This window comes from Mustela nigripes, chromosome 14 (assembly GCF_022355385.1).
Source record: "Mustela nigripes isolate SB6536 chromosome 14, MUSNIG.SB6536, whole genome shotgun sequence".
NCBI classification, from domain to species: domain Eukaryota; kingdom Metazoa; phylum Chordata; class Mammalia; order Carnivora; family Mustelidae; genus Mustela; species Mustela nigripes.
Genome location: NC_081570.1, coordinates 106,940,644 through 106,958,110, shown reverse-complemented (window position 1 = coordinate 106,958,110; position 17,467 = coordinate 106,940,644). Strand labels below are relative to the sequence as shown.

Below are 17,467 nucleotides of genomic sequence, written 5' to 3'. Positions count from 1 at the left end.
CTTTAGGGTGAAATGTACATTCCTCAGCGTGGCACGAAGGGCCCCCCAGGTTCTGACTTCACCGCCCTCCAACCTCGCTTCCTGACGCCCCCTCTCCTGCTCTGTGCTCCAAACTACCTGCGTTCCACATGGAGCCAGGCTACCTCATGCCTTCATACCTGCGTACAGATCATTCCCCTATCTTCCCGGGGAGAGCCCGTGCTGTCCTTCCAGGTCTGACTCAAAGGTCTCTTCCTCCGCAAAGACTTCTTTGAATCCACTTCCACCCTAACCACAGTTAAATATTTTGTCCTTTGAGTCCCCACTTGTCTTTGCACATACATTGATTATCACACTTGGCACAAAACACTACACTTACTTGTTTATAGTCTGTCTTACCTATTCTGTTAGACCAGTCTTTTCATCACTATGTTCTCAGAGGCTGACATAATATCCACTATGTCCTAGGAACTCAGAAATAGTTTTGATGAATGAATTAATGGGTGTAGATACTTGCAAAGGAAATCCTGAGAAGTGACATTCTTTTGCTGCTTATGGAAGCCAATGGAGAAAGATCATATCTCCGAGCCAATAAATATGCCTCTGGGCTTCTAATTTCAATGCAGCTTGTAATAGAAAATTCATGACCAATTTCATTCTGATTTCAGATTGGGTTTGGGAGTCAAAACAGAATTTTCTCATTTCTACCTATCCTTCTTCACGTGTTCATAAGTTTAAACCGCAGATGCAAAACTAACCCAGACCCCTGGATGCAGGAGCAAGTAAGAGCAGTCAACACAACAGAGAACGCACACAGCCTAAATAACTTTTCGTGGATGAAGATGAATCAAATTTAAAATTTTTTAATCTCCTCTTTATAACAAGAACCAGATAAAAACTGGTTAGTTGGTTTTATTAAAACTTTTTAGAAAAAAAGCTGAGTAGTCACACTTTTTCTAAACGAAAATGCCAATGCTGACACCAAAAGTAGAAGTTTTCTAAGTATCAGAAGATGATGAATTAATATAACTTTTCCTAGCCTGGTAAGTCTTTTATCTAAATCCTATGTCAAATTTTGATTCTTGAGTTTAACTATATATTTGCAGTCCCATCCTTCATGGCTCAGACCTGGCAATTTTATTAACCAGGAAGATGCCAGGAAGTAACATCAATTGATATATAATATGCATCAGGTATTATGTTGGATGCTTTACATTTATTTATTTATTTATTTTCTATTTATATATAAATATATTTTATATTTATATCATATTAAATATATATTGTAAGGTTTTATAGGTGAGATAAACCCGACACCAGGCGAAGTGGGTGCAAGGCAAGATTTATTAAAGGCACTCTCCGGCGAAGTTTCAGGGCTCAGGAGAAGAGGAGCCAGGAAAGTTGCACAGGGAGGAGGTGGGCACTCAGGCGAGGTTCCGCAACTCTGGAAAGCAAGAGTGGGGGAAGTGGAGCTAGGAGGGAGTCCTTTATTGGTCTCCTGCATAGGTATCAGGTATCAGGTTACCTATGGAGATGTGACCTGGGCATGCATCCTTTTGGCAGGAGAGTCAAGGGTTAAGGAGTGGGGGTGGGGGGGCAGCGGTCATTTCCATTGCTCCTCCTGCACTCCGGGAGCCCGCCGACCCAACATATTATTTATTTATATCATAACTATATAATAATATAATAATATAAGTATATAGCAATATAAATATATAATAGTATATTTATATAAATATAATTATATTACTATAAATATAATATTTAATATAAATATAATGTATACATATCGTATAATATATTAATATAGAAATACATATTTATTTATACATATTTATATATATATGGTATATATATCATTTTTAAAATCTCCCTTACAACTCGTAAGGAAGTGTGCTAGACCCTGGATGGGTTTTACGGTGCCCAGCATCTGAATCCCCTGCATATATTTTTCTTTTAAGATTTTATTTATTTATTTATTTATTTGAAAGAGAGAGAATACCAGAACAGGGAGGATCAGAGGGAGAGGCAGACTCTCCCCTGAGCAGTGAGCCAGATGTGGGACTTGATTCCGGGATTCCAGGATCATGACCTGAGCCAAGGCAGTTGCTTAACCAACTGAGCCACCCAGGCGCCCCTCCCCCCAATACATTTGAGGAATTCCCTGTCCCATGAGTGTTGCTGGAAACAGTCTGCCAAGCCAGGTAATCACTTTCCAAGACCCCCCCCTTGCAACTGGAAGTTAGCAAGAGGCCCTGGGTCAGACTGTCAGACTGATGCAGACCTGAATCAGAAGCTAGTAACCCAGAGAGGCAGGAACTATAAAGAATCTCTGCTAATTAGATTCTTACCTATGTCCACATGGACTAGGAAACCCACTGAAGGGAAGATATCAGGGACGAAGAAGCCATAGACCAACATGGAATTCAGAACAAGGAATTCAAATACTGTGGAATGCAGTAGTTTCTTCTAATGTCACTGGACAGAATAAAGAAAGAACAATAAGCTCAAATTCTCACATTTTACCCTTACAACTGGACTAAAATCCAAGACTTTATATAACTTTGAAAATAAAACTCTCTTATGTCTATTTTCCCACAATTAAAAAAAAAAAAAAAAAAACCTCGGGGCACCTGCCTTCGACTCAGGTCATGATCCCAGGGTCCTAGGATCCCAGGGTCCTAGGATCAAGCCCCGCATCAGGCACTCTGCTCAATGGGGAGCCTGCTTTCCCTCCTCTCTCTCTGCCTCCCTCTCTGCCTACTTGTGATCTCTGTCAAATAAATAAATAAAATCTTAAAAAAAAAAAACTCAAAAATTTGATTATGGGGCACCTGCATGACACAGTCCTTTGGGAGTCAGAGTCTTGGTTTCAGCTCAGGTCATGATCTCAGGGTCCTGGAATTGAGTGCTGCCTCAGGCTCCATACTCAGCACAGAGTCTGCTTGGGATTCTCTCTCCCTCTCCCTCTGCCCCTCCTGCTCAAGCTCTCTCTCTCTTGAATAAATAAATCTTAAAGAAAAAGGCTTGATTCTGTGGGTCACCAAATTAATTGTTGACTCCACAGTGTTGCAGAATCTTTTATGCGGGATTTAGGGTACTGAGCAGAAAGAATTTAACTCCAAGTGCTAGAATTGGGAAATACACCAGCATTTGGCTGACTCAGAGCACTCAAAAACCTCACTCTCACTGAGTCTTCCTCATCAACCAATCCCTTCTGGTCCAAAGAGAAGTTCTCAGCCCATGATCTTGCAGCTGAAGGGAGGCATGGTGCAAGGGGAAACCAGGTCATTGCCCACAGCAATGCTCATTTTCTCTGAGTCTCTAACTAGAGTAGATCTCAGATGCCCTAAAGAGCCAATTAACAGGTCAGTCTTCTGTGCAACCTGTGAAATAGGCTTTGTCCTATTTCAAGGACAAATAGGCTTTTGTCCTTGTTCCAGTGTCACAGATTGATTGATTCTGAATATCAAGAGGACAGAGGGAAGCTGCCACATAATGAGGCTGGGAACAGGCTGGCAGGATCCAGAAGCTCCTTGGGGTAAGTCCCAGTTATCCTTGGGTTAGGAGAGAGAGCATTTTAAATTATACAAAGTTTAGTTGCATTAGGTTGTGTAGGAGGAATTTTTTCTTTTGAAAGTATAAATATGGGAAAAAGGAATCAGGTCAATGTTAGACCATCAAAGGGAGGGACTCCAGCAGTTGTTTGGTTGGTTTGGCTAGCCGGCATCTGAACTTCTTTCTCTTGTTTGGAAATTCTCCAGTCCTAAAAGTTTTGGTGGATTGGAAGAACCCACTTCTCACTATAGAAGCTGAAATGCTACACACTTGCTTCCCCAGACCCCTTCACGGTTAGGGAATAGCAGGCGACTTAAGTTCTGTAAGCAGACACACCTTATCCCCATGGAATTAGAAATGAGTGATGCTAAATAGCCCAGACCATAGAGAATCTGCTGGCAGATTCGGCAGAATCGGCAGGCAGAAGGGCGGCAATGTTGAGTTTCCATGACTAGGAGTGCCATCTGGCAGCCAGCATCCAACCCCTGAATCTTGTTATGTCCACCAGACTGTCTGTGTGACGTACTTGTGCTTCGATCCTGGCAGCGGCCTGACCTGCCTTGTTTGTACACACTTTGCTTTCTTGAGATATGCTAAGCTCTCCAAACCCTTTCTAATAAATTATTTTTCTGCTTCAGTGCACGAGGAAATGTGTAGTTGGTTCATTGTGATACCCTAAGAACTCTGATGCAGGTGGTTATTATCTCCTGGAAATCAAAACTTGAGAGAGGTTAAATTGATGAGGGAGCACGGGGCTGGCTGAAGAAAAAGCAAAAGCTGGCGCCTTGCACCCCCCTCTCCATCCGCTCCCCCTCTGTCCTATGTGTAGCACCCCTCAGGCAGCCCTGACTGCCATGAACAATAAGCAAATAGTTAACTTGCAGAGCTCACAATCCTGCTAGACAGGAGTCTCCCTTGGCTTACAAATGTCCTAAATCTCACTAACAAAGACGATTGATAGCAGGATTGTGACACCCCACCAAAAAGTCTCCCAACGATCTTAATGTTAATGGCCGGTCTAAAGACAACACTGATCCAGCAGCAAGGGCAAGGCCTCCGGCAGGCCTGGAACATCCTGGCACCTTGTAGGCCCTCTTTAGCATATGAAAACTCCACTGACACCTCCCTTCCCCTCACCTTCCCCCAACAGCAGGGTACATAACCTGCCATCCCTCACAACCCGGGGCAGCAGCTCTTCCTGCCCACGGGTCCTGTCCCCGTGCTTTAATAAACCACCATTTTGCACCAAAGATGTCTCAAGAATTCTTTCTTGGTCGTCGGCTCCGGACCTCAGCCCACCAAACCTCACCTAGGTTCTAGAACTTCATCACCAGGACCTAGAGGCTGGGCTATTGTCAAGCTTAAGTTATTTTTCCCTCCAGCAAAGCATTACTGCTAGGACAGTTGGAAGAAATGACATTCTGGAGCTAAGTCCTGCTCTGCCTGCCTCAAGTATTTGTAATTTGTAAAGTTTTTTCTGGCGAGATAAACACAACACCAGGCAAAGTGGGTGCAAGGCAAGATTTATTAAAAATGCTCTCCGGCGAAGTTTCAGGGCTCAGGAGAAGGGGAGCCAGGAAAGTTGTGCCGGGAGGAGGTGGGCACCCTCGGGCGAGGTTCCACCACTCTGGAAAGCAGAGTGGCGGAAGTTGCGCCCAAGGCAGGGAGGAGGGGGCTTTTAAGGGGTCTTGGGGAAAGCTCAGGGGTCTTTGGGCAAGTTTCCCTTATTTGGATATCCTGCCTGCTCATCAGGATCCCATTGGTCCACGGGAGCCCGGGGCGTGGGTCTCAGATTCCTGCTTGGGCCTTTGTTCTCCTGTCCGAGCTCAGGTCTTGTGGCGGGAACTTTCGCCATCTTTAGTAGCCCTTCCTGCCAGCCCAACATAATTGGCTGCAGGTTTTAAGGAAATTTAATTTTACCTACATTTCTTTTGCCTTTGTTCCCCACATCAAAAGGACAGCACCTTTTTCCTCCTGCTACAAACTAGAAGCCATCTTTTGGATAATTAATTGACTAAAAGGACTTCACTCCAGGGACTGAAGTGAACCCCAAATTCACAAGAATTTGAAGTTAGCTTGATGACTGTTTTTGAATAAACAATGCCCAACCTCTTTGTCCCAAAAATCACTGGGCTAGTCACATCTTACACAGAGTGGGCACTCCATAAATACTGAGTGAATGACTACATCTTCATCATTCCTGTATTAGGAGTTCAAGGGTGCTTGGGCAGTGTGGTCTGTTAAATATCTGACTCTTAGTTTCGGCTCAGTTGGTGATCTCAAGGTTGTGAGATCAAGCCCTGCGACAGAGGCTGGGTGCTCAGCATGGGTTCTGCTTGAGTCTTTTGTCTTCTCCCTCTGCCCTTTCCACTGTGCTCTCACTCTCTCTCTAAAATAAATAAATCCAAAAAAAAAAAAAAAAAAGCTTTCAAAGCCCTGTAATTTGGAGTTCAGATCCTGTAGAGAGCAAAATGGAGTCCCTCATGTCAAGCAGCAGTCTGTATCAAGCAACGCTGCAAGCAGCTCAGGCACTGCGGCTGGGAGACATTGCTGGACCAACGTCAGCTGGCTGCCCAGAACCAGAGGAGGTCTGCAGAGACCTGAAAATGATGCAATCCCTTTAAAAAGGGAGGATTTGAGTAGCAAACCATCAGACTCTTCGGACCTGACACCTCTATATGTCTGACCACTTTAAAAAGGCAACTGCCCCCGAAGGTTCTGCCTGATGGATCTCCGGACAGAACTGAGATCCTTCCCTGCTTGAACATCAGAAGCAGTAAGGGCCAAGAGCCAACCCAGACCAGACTGAGTCCTCATCTCAGCTGCATGCCCACAGACTGACTTCTCGTTCAGTTCATTAACTTCCCACTTCTGTTAGCTTGTTTGTTGTATGGCTTGTGTTCTCTGCCTGAACATGAGCTGTGTAAGAAGCCAGGTCTAATCCCATGGTGAATGGTCACTGAGTTTGGAATCCTGAACCTGCTTTGTCATTGCGATTTACCTTTGCTTTATGAGTGAGTAAAGCTGACATCGTGGAAAGATACAACTCATGTGTGCACCTTCATAGCATGCTCATGACAGGTCCTAAGTACATGAAGGATCTGAAAAACAGAAATTCTTTTTTTTGTATTTTTGCTGTCTTCTTCATTTCTTTTGTTAATGCCCCAATTCCATTCCCTGATGTTGCTAGTGCTGAAGATGATGAACTGGGAGCAAATAAGGCATGACCAACAAAGCCAGACTTTCTAAAGTATGCCTAGAAAAGCAGATAATTCCAGCGACAGGGATGAAAAGCTCTGGCCCAGAAAGGAGGCTGTTTTCAGCCATTGCTGATGGTTCTCAGAGAACATACACTAATAGAATTAGACATAATATTTTCTTATCCCTGAGCTGAAGAAAGGGAAGAGCCAGCACCCTCAGTGTCCAGGATTCCCCTCTACCTATTTGGGGTGGGGGTGGGGAATAATTTGTATCAGATAAATATTTACATTCTGTCCAAGATCAATATTCAGTGAGTCTGAAGATAAACCTAAGATCCACTCTGCACCACAATCTCCCACTCCTGTTTCATATCCACCCCCTCCCCCTTTCTGTTATTTAAAAAAAAAAAAAAAAAAAAAAAAAAGGCAAGCACCTTGGAGGCTCAGTTGTTAAGGTGTGGCTTCAGCTTGTTGCAGAACCTGGACTGGATCCTGGCAGAAGAATCAAGCGGCACTCGGAGACTTTGGGGGACCGGCGGTTTATTTAACACTGGTGGGCTCAGATGACATTGTTCTCCAAAGGTCTGAGCCTCAAGCACAAGCAGGGAGGGGGATTTATACCCTTCTACTTCTCATACTTGGTACTTTAGGCGCAGGCAGGAAATGGGGTAGGAAAGAAGTACCCAGATGGGCTTTGAGACAGGGACTGGAATTCCCTTGTTGGTTTGATCAGCAATCTTAGAGTACAGTATTTTCCTATCATTCCCCGCTTTGATGTCCCTTTAAACACCTAGTTTGGAGGGCATCATTATCATCTATTACCATGGCCCTGCAAGGCTAGTATTTGGGCAGTGGCTCGCCTGGTAATAATGTTTTCTATGAACTTAGCAATCTGTCTTAAGGCTCCTAAAGCTGCTCAATAAGCAATAACAAGTTTCTGAGAGAAAGTCCAGTCAGAAGGGAGAGCAATGTAAAGTCCAACTCCCGAGGTGAGGATGTGGTGTCATGCCAACAATAGCCAGGGACCACGGTGAACAGATGTCCATCAGTCGGTGGGGTCTCATCAAAGGTGGAGCTGGAACAGGTCCATAGGATCTGGTTGGGCTTCCCACTGTGTGATTCATGTAGCTGGTGAGGGTCTTCTTTACTCTAGAGTGGTGGACCCATTCGGTGACACCTAAGACCCTGAAGGCAGTAGAGGTGGTTAGAACAACAGTGTGGGGCCCAGTCCACCATGGTTTGAGTGGGTCCTGTCTAAAGCTTCTCAGGAGATGCGCATTCGAGTTTTTCCCAAAGCCTGGAGATGTTGGGACACCTCTAAGTTTCCAATATGTTTGAGGTCTCCTCTAAGCCTACTTACTATGGGGGGTGGCCTGCCATAGAGATTTTGAGGTGAATTATAGCTGCGGCAATCTTTTAAATCCAGTTAACTAGAATAAACGATATCAATGACCTCCAACAGTTATGCTCTACAGAAGTGTAACGTTCAGGTCCAGGCATAAGGGTAGCTGGATTTTAAAGTCTGACAGGTTTTAGGTATTATTTTTAGGTATTATTTAAGTATTATTTCAGACATCTCTATCAGTGTAGCCTGGTATTTAATAAGTTGGCCTCCATCATCCATTGGCGGCCTTTGGTTTCTAAGACAAATCTGGACCTAATGCAGTCATTACTGTCAGGGACTGTCCCATAGTGAAATTTGAGGCTCCTTTTACAAGGAGGGCTGTTCTATGCTTAGCTAAAGACTTTGTTTGTGATTGTACCTCAATAGGGGTGGCTTCTAGGATAAATATGACTAAGGGATGAAACCAATAAGAAGCCCTTTTCCTGAGTGGTCCAGCCTTAACAATATCCTAATTACAAAGGATCACTGGCATGTGGGAGAAAACCTGTCAAGAGATAAGGGGAGTCCCACATGCATCATCCAATCCAATCATAAAGAAAGTGGGGTCATCTATTATCACCACAAGTCCCTAGTTAATCCTATGGGGTGGGTTATGCTTCTGGATTTTAGTCAATATTATTATTCCAGCCACACAGAACTGGTCAAGGTGATAGTTAAATTATATAATTGTTGGGGAATCAATCCCATTTTCCAGTTGTTTTGTTGAGGAAAATCTGAGGTGACCAAGGAAAACTCAAACGCCACACGGGAGAGGAAGGAAAACGTAGCTTTATTAATGCTAGTGGGCTCAGCGGGATTCCTTCCCAAAGCACCCGACAGGGTTAGGAGTGAATTTTTATGATTACAGGTAATGGGGGATGGTAACAGGGTGTTTTCATGGTCTCTCAAGGCCCGGACGCTTTCCCAGTCTCTCAAGGCCAAATGGCCCCTTCATGTGGAAGTATCATCTATGTGGAGGTGTCTCAGGAGAGTGCTAAATCACTCCAGGGGACTGTTTCTTTTCTTTTTCTTATTCAAACAGGGTCGGGCATCTTGTCTTTTTCTTCTGTCTCAGCAGGAGCAATGACTTGTTATCTTATCTTAGTCAAATGGGGTGGCTATTTGGTCTTTTCTTGGCCTTAGCAGGCACAAAGGAGAACAAGGAACGGAAAGGGGCTGGAGCCGGTAGTCTCTATCAGCCTCAGTTTAATTATGTGCCAGGGAGTCCTGTTATTATCCCCACTGAATAAAAAGCAAGAAGATCGTCTAAATGAGCTATTGTGTAACTTCTCTGAAGTTTACCTCAAGTTGTCTAGGTTAGGTAAACAACATTAAAAGACAATCAAATCTAGAATCCACAAGGTATGTTATTAAAACATAATTTTGCAGGGGTGCTTACGGTTAAAGGGTTAAAGCTCAAAGGGTTAAAGCCTCTGCCTTCAGCTCAGGTCATGACCCCAGGTTGCTGGGATCCAGCCCCCACATCAGGCTCTCTGCTCAGCGGGGAGCCTGCTTCCCCCCCCCACCCTCTCTGCCTGCCTCTCTGCCTACTTGTGATCTCTGTCAAATAAATAAATAAAACCTTAAAAAAATTTTTTTTTTCTCTCTAAAATAACCCTCATTTCCAGAGACGGCCAAATCAGGACTAATTTATCTGAAAAACAAGTCCAGTTTAAACAGATTTGGCCTAATTATTTTCATAAGCTCAGCAAGAACAGTGAGTGATCATTATAGATCTTTTAGAATCTGCTTTGCTGGAACTTCTTATAAGGAATCTCTAGGTTGAACTTTTAGTAGCCTCTCCAAGCCAGAAGCCAAGCCAAGTACTTGCCATCAGACATGCCTGCAATACCTGTCAATTGGGGCAAATTCCTCTTCCTGAGGTCCCCAAAGTATCCTGAGGTTCCCATACCTGCCAGGAAGTGGCATTCTTTACTCACCTGGTGAGGCTGCTTGGAACTCTGTAAGCAAGGTATCAGACCAACAGTTCTAAGGGGCTTTATGGCTCCAGGTTTCATAAAGTCAACCTAAGTTCCTTAAAGTTGTCTGGTCATATCTGAGTTTATGAATGTCTTTCTCAAATATGACATTCTAGTCAAAGCTTTGGTAAAATAACCCATGTTTCCAATGGTGTCCTGTTACAAGGAGAACAGATTCTTATTGAACTTATGCAAATGACTGATTGCCATGGAAGAAAGAATACTTACTGAGACCTTTGGAGTTTCAGAGGGTTCGGATAGAAAAGCTGAACACTTTGATTTGTTTACAAATGAATATTTTTGCATTTCTGTAAGTCACAGGTAACTTAAGTAAAATTTTTCTTAGTCTGGAGGAGCAAACATTAGAGCATGAGCAATGTCTAAAATAAGACACATAACACTATAAATCTTTTAGTTCATTTAGTCCCATGTTACTAATTCTGGTTTAGTTTGAATGCAGCTTTAGTTAGTTCTGAAATTTCTTACTCATTTCAGTTCTGATCTTAAAGGTATTGAGTACCTGTGTTGTCCTAAAAGTCCTTTTTATGAATCTCCTTTATCATAAAATAAAACTCATTTGGGCGCCTGGGTGGCTCAGTGGGTTAAGCTGCTGCCTTCGGCTTAGGTCATGATCTCAGGGTCCTGGGATCGAGTCCTGCATCGGGGGTCTCTGCTCAGCAGGGAGTCTGCTTCCTCCTCTCTCTCTCTCTGCCTGCCTCTCTGCCTACTTGTGATCTCTCTGTCAAATAAATAAATAAAATCTTCTTAAAAAAAAATAAATAAATAAAATAAAACTCATTTTATGGGAGAATTAGAACAATTATAAATGACAAAAAAACTCAGAAATGGGCATTGTTAATGATCTGATTCGAAAGTTCACTATGATACTGTAGACAAAGAAACTAAAGTTATCCTGTGACCCATTGACACATAACAGTTCAATAATTACAATATCAAATGATGATCTATCAAAACTTAAAACTTTGGGAAATGTATAGAATCTCTAGAATAGTTATAGCACTTACCCAGATGTAGCCCAGAGTTTATCATTTGCTTAGCAGTACTTCCTGAGTAACTTAACATACCAAGGAAAAGCCTAATAAGTTAAAGAGATTTCATTTACAATTTATTTTTGTGTGTGTGTGATTTACACGTCCCCTTTATTTAAAAAAGGAAAAAAAAAATTTAAAGCAATCTTTTCACCTCATGTGGGGCTCAAACTCATGACCCCTGAGATCAAGAGTCACATGCTCCATCAGCTGAGCCAGCCAGGTGTCCCATATGTCTTCCATATTATAGATAATTGAGCCTAATGAAATGAGATCATTTATAATGATTACATAGTAAAACTTTATAGCCAAAAATTTAAAAAGTCCTCATTTTATTTTTTGCAAAGTACTTTTTAAATTTTTATTTCACCAAGGACTAATCCTTATTTTTCTGAGTTTGTCTCATAAGAGAAAAACATGAGAAGTTGCATTTTCTTCTAGTTTTTCTGTGGCATTTTCTTCTAGTTTTTCAAGCCCTCGTGTAGTAGCAACTGGTTCAAAATATTGCTTTGTTTCAAAGCACGCAGTTTAGATATATCTTCACTGATGATGGTAATATTTCCATTTTGTTCTGGAGATGTCAGGTCACTTTCACTGTCAGACAGTGTACACAGTAGAGCGTCATTTTCATAGGTTGGAAAATAATACTCTGGTTGATCCCATGTCTTTCTTTCAGGAAGAAGTGATGTATGTTTAGCTTCTTCCATATGAGTCCTTAACTCTGCTTTGGATTTGAATTTCACATGGCAGCCATAACATCTACATTGGTGAATTTGTCTCCAGATGAAATTGACCAGTTTCACTTGCTGGTAGAAGTTTAATCCAAGTTCTGACTTTATTTTGAGGAGATCAAACTCGTGAGCATCCTCCATGTGGACACATAATTTCTCAATGGTTTTTGCTTGCTTTTCACAAAATAGGCAGCAGAGTCAGGGTGTTCTTCCCAGTCAGACCAGTCATCTTCCTGATGGTCTAGCAACTCCTGGTCATCTTCCAGTTGAACTTCCTCCCACAATCTTCCAAGTTCCAAATAACTAATGACATAAAATCGGTCATATTCTCTGATCTTAGGATTAATCCTCCGATGCTTTTTCTCATATGATCTTTAAGTGTATTTTTGTCCCCGAAGGTCTTCTCACAGTACCCGCACTGCAAGTTGTCCAGCTTTTTCTGTAATGTTCATAGAAATTGCAGTTTACAATGTTGTCTGGCAATCCAATGTTGAAAGCATGTTCTCTGGGAAGGTGGTTCAAAAGAACAGATCTGTTCCTGAAAAATTCCTCACTGCAAAACATACAAATACCATGAAAATGGTTATCGTTTCTTTCTTGCTGTGTTGTTCCATAACTTCTTTTTTTTTCTTTTTTTTTTTAAGATTTTATTTATTTATTTGACAGAGAGAGATCACAAGCAGGCAGAGAGGCAGGCAGAGAGAGAGGAGGAAGGAGGCTCCCTGCTGAGCAGAGAGCCCGATGCGGGGCTCGATCCCCGGACTCTGAGATCATGACCTGAGCCAAAGGCAGCGGCTTAACCCACTGAGCCACCGAGGCACCCCTGTTCCATAATTTCTTTCAGTCTCTGTTTCTGAAGTCCTTCTCTAAGTAGTCGATCTTCTGGTAAAACATCACATAACAAAAAGTAATTGTCTTGTTCTTCAAGGGGAGCTCTGGAATTGATTCTTATCACACTACAAAAATCTGTAATGTGCTGTTCAGTAAACCTTTTCCTCCAATATAAAATGTACCTTTGGAAATCAGCAACCAGCTTGACATCAGCTATGACCATCTTATGTTCAATAATCATGTGCTTCAGAAATTTGTCTTGTTCATCCAAGGAAAACGTCCTTCACAGAAAATACAGGGCACAGATGGAGAACCTTCTAAGGCAGTGGTGCCACCTGGACTTTCTGGAAGGGAAAGAGGCTCCAGGATATAATCCTTACTGTCCTCATAACTGACACCCCCAACTTTGCTGTGATTGCCCTCCTCCCCTCCGGCAGCAACCCTCTGGGTCTCAGGGGCAGCCATTACTCAGCAGAAGAGAAAAAGGAGGGCCTCCAGGCAGGCCCAGACCAATGGAAATGTGTCTGGACTTCATTTATAATTTAAATCTTGTCAACACTTGTTAAAATCTTAGAAAGTTTTAAAGCATATGCCTAAATATAATTAGGGATATTTATAAAGACCCAATATAGGCAAAATATAGAAAATGGTTTTTCTGGACAGGCAAAGAGGAAACAACTGTTTGCATTTTCTTCTTAAAAGCAGATCAGTTAACCTAAAAAGACTTTGTCCTTGAACAGAGAGAAAACCAGCTTTCTATACCAGTGTCTTTTTAAAATTCATTTCAATCTTAGTCCGTCATGACCACACTTAAAAAATTCTTTTTCTGAAGATTTCCTTTCACAAACCTTCTACAACTTTCCTTTGCATTTAGGCTTTGTCCCAAGTCATTTCCTTCCAAACAACCATCTCATTTAGGACAAAATTACCTTCTTCTCCTTCAACAAAATGCATTCCCATTCCTTATATCTTTCTTACATATCTCCTACTTTTCCACATACAGGGTTATTTCCCTTACTTCCATCAGTCTTAGTTACAGTTAGCAGAATTTTGTACTCTTAGAAATACCTAGGGGCACCTGGATGGCTCAGTGGGTTAGAGCCTCTGCTTTCAGCTCTGGTCATGACCCCAGGGTCCTGGAATCGAGCCCCACATCAGGCTCTCTGCTCAGCAGGGAGCCTGCTTCCTCCTCTCTCTCTGCCTACTTGTGATCTCTGTCTCTCAAATAAATAAATAAAATCTTAAAAAAAAAAAAAAAGAAAGAAATACCTTGACATCTAGTGATGCCTAAGTATTAACCATTGTGAACTGTTACAACCGAATTCTTTAGAAGACATGTTTACCAACAGATTTAAATATTCTTAGTTTCTTTGCAGTAAGTCAAAGCACAAACCTATGTCCAGTAATTAATGACTTAGCATTTTTTCCTATTTGAAAGATCTACATATCCAACGAATTTAATTCCATTTGTCATTCAACCAAAACTTTAAAGTTTCAGGTTACCAAAGACTTTGAAAGCTATATTAACAATTACCCATGAAAACTTTGAGACAATTAACCATAAGTTTAGTCATCACTTTGCTAACAAACTTCAACAGAGATAACAAGCTTATTTGACCTTGATTCTTGATAGAATAAAAGTTTCACATTTACCACTGATACATCTGTCTAAACTAAACCAACAAACTTAGTTTAAATGCTGAAATATGTTCCACCAGGATCTTTCCCATGGTCAATTTTCACCTGACATGTGGGGAAATCTGGAGTGGGTGGTGGTAGGTCCAATGGGTGCTCTTCTTGCTCCTTGACAGTTGTGCCTGAGGCCCTGAGGATGGTCTAGAAGCCAGTAATGTAGGCCCCACCCAAGGTGGTGCAGAAACAGGAAAAAGGGGGATGGGGAGGCAGAAGAGACAAAGTGCTGCCAGAGGGCAGAGAAAGGGTTCCTGGTTCAGATGATCATCAGCTCCAGAGGAGCAGATGCCATGTTTTCCCGACAACAAGGGTGGGGATAGACAATCCATATTGGGCCACAGAAGACAGGGAATTTTCCCAAAACAAAGGAGGTTTGGCAGCTTCTTGGGAATATTCCTTAAAGTCCCCATCCTGAAGGACACCTGGGATTCTGACCTGAGTGGAAGGCAGACGCTTTAACCCATTGAGCCACCCAGGTGTCTCTCCCACTTTCTCTTAAAGGTAAATATGAGAGCCTCTGTTATTTTACATTCTGTTTCTGTCTGGATCAAGTTTCCTGTGGGCTATCAGAGCCCCTATACATGCCAATTACAAAAAACAGGAGCACTCTCTTCCTGCAGCTCAGCTTTAGGCCCCTGGTCAGAGGAGGATTGTGGTCCCCACAATTTCCGACAGTTTCATCCTTGTCCAGAGTTCATCTGCTTTGCTGCCCCTGATGCCCCTGGGCAGGGCCTCCCTGATATGATAGGCTTTGCCTCCTTGCAGCCTTTGGGCTCTTCTACTTGGGTTACAAATGTCCTACTTTGGTCCTTCCTATTAACACAGAATTGGACCCATGGGGGCAGAGTTTGGGCTACCTGAAGCCAAGAATCAATATATGGGAATTGTCAGGGTGTCTGGGAGCCCCGACCATAATTTTGTAAATGACCTGGACAGTGGATAGGTCTTAGGGCCCCTCAGAGGGCCAGTTGACCCCAAAGGTGGCCCATTCCAATTCATAGTCCTAGTGGCCCTAAACTGCTTCCGTGATGACTTGTTTTGATCCCATAATCTTTTGAGAATTGCTTCTTAAAATTTTGAGCATACAGTCTAAGACTATAGGTTTTGAAGAGTTTTCCACCATGGTGAGCAGGGAGGCTCTCTTGGCCACCCTGTGTGTTCAGCATGAAGACTACAAAGGGTGGGTGCTCCTCCAAAGGAGAGACCAGTCAGATGCCCCTCTGTCTGCCATCCCAGAGGACAGACACTTGGGTGCCTCTTAGCCTTAGCGAGTCTATACAAACCCTAGACTGGCACCCCAAAGGGGCTCACCTTAGACCTTATGAGGTCACCATGGAAGCAGTTTAGGGCCACTCAGACTCCATAGGCTTCTGGGGACCCTAAGGGTGCCTGTCTGTGGAGCCACAGAATCAGTCCGCCCAACAAGCTAGGTCAAACTGCACCTTCACTCACACATTCACACTGAAGTTATTACAGTTCCTCCCCTCCAGGAGGCCCTGACCTGTGGAATTCCTTCTGGAAATTCCTTCCTGTCCTCCCTTATGGTGGGGGGGTGCAGTTCCTGACCTGAAGGACCTCCCCCCTGGGAGGCCCTACCTGTGAAGACCACTAAGAGGTCTCTGGAAAGTGATCAGTCTTCCTTTCCACCCTCAGGGGTGGGCCTCACTGGGTCCTGGGGCCCCAGGTCTTACCAGAATCCGACATTGGGACCAGGTCCTCACCTGCCAAGTCTCCTTTGAATCTGGGTGGGAACAGGAGGCGCGGGTGTGGGTGGGGGTTAAGGCAACTGGGCAGAAGACTGCGGAAGATTAGGCAGGGCGTGCCTTCTCCCTTACAATCCCTTGTTCAGTCACTGCCCTGTCCTTGCCCCAAACCAGTGGCAACAATGGGCCAGCACACTTGAGTTTCCTGGTCAGGGAACCAAATGTTGCGGAACCTGGACTGGATCCTGGCTGAAGAACCAAGTGGCACTCAGGGACTCTGGAGGATCAGAGGTTTATTTAACACCAGTGGGCTCAGAGGGTGTTGTTCTCCAAAGGTCTGAGCCCCAAGCTCAAGCAGGGAGGGGGATTTATACCCTTCTTCTTCTGCATACTTGGTGCTTTTGGTGCATTCAGGAAATGGGGTAGGAAAGAAGAACCTGGAAGGGGTTTGAGACAGGGACTGGAATTCCCTTGTTGATTTGGTCAACCATCTTAGAGCACAGTTTTTCCCTGTCGGGCTCAGGTCATGATCGCAGGGTCAGAGCATCAGGCTCCCTGCTCAATGGGAAACCTGCTTCTCCATCCCTCAGTCCCCCTGCTTGTGTTCCTGCACTCGCTTTCTCTTTCTGTGAAATAAATAGAACATTTTTAAAAATATAAATAAATAGGGGTGCCTGGGTCATTCAGTGGGTTAAGCCTCTGCCTTTGGCTCAGGTCATGATCTCAGAGTCCTGGGATCAAGCCCAGCATAGGGCTCTCTGCTTGGCAGGAAGACTGCTTCCCCCTCTCTGCCTGCCTCTCTGCCTACTTGTGATCTCTCTCTGTCAAATAAATAAATAAAATCTTAAATATATATATATGTATATATATGCATATATATATATATATTTGTTTATTTTTTTAAATTAATAAAAAGGGAAAGAAAAAACAACTACCTACCTGGAGGCCAGTGTAGGCATAATAATACTTTCCTCCCCTGCACTGCCAGGCCCTCATCCTAATCCTTGGAACCTGTGAATCCTACCCTGCCAGAGACTTTGCCGATGGGATTAAGATTAAGGGCCTTGGGGCACCTGGGTGGCTCAGTGGGTTAAGCCTCTGCCTTCAGCCAAGGTCATGATCCCAGGGTCCTGGGATCGAGCCCCGAGTCGGGCTCTCTGTTCAGCAGGGAGCCTGCTTCCCCTCCTCTCTCTCTACCTGCCTCTCTGCCTACTTGTGATCTCTGTCTGTCAAATAAATAAATAAAATCTTTAAAAAAAAAAAAAAGATTAAGGGCCTCAAAGCGGGGAGATTATCCCAGATTGTCTGTGTGGGCCCAATTGTATCACATTAGTCCTTAAAAGCAGTTAAACAAAGTTAAA

General features: G+C 43.4%; 1 pseudogene; it reads right to left on the bottom strand.

Moving 5' to 3' along the window:
* Positions 1-11,285: 11,285 nt before the first annotated feature.
* On the bottom strand, positions 11,286-13,176 carry LOC132001489 (zinc finger protein 277-like; annotated as a pseudogene).
* Positions 13,177-17,467: the final 4,291 nt, after the last annotated feature.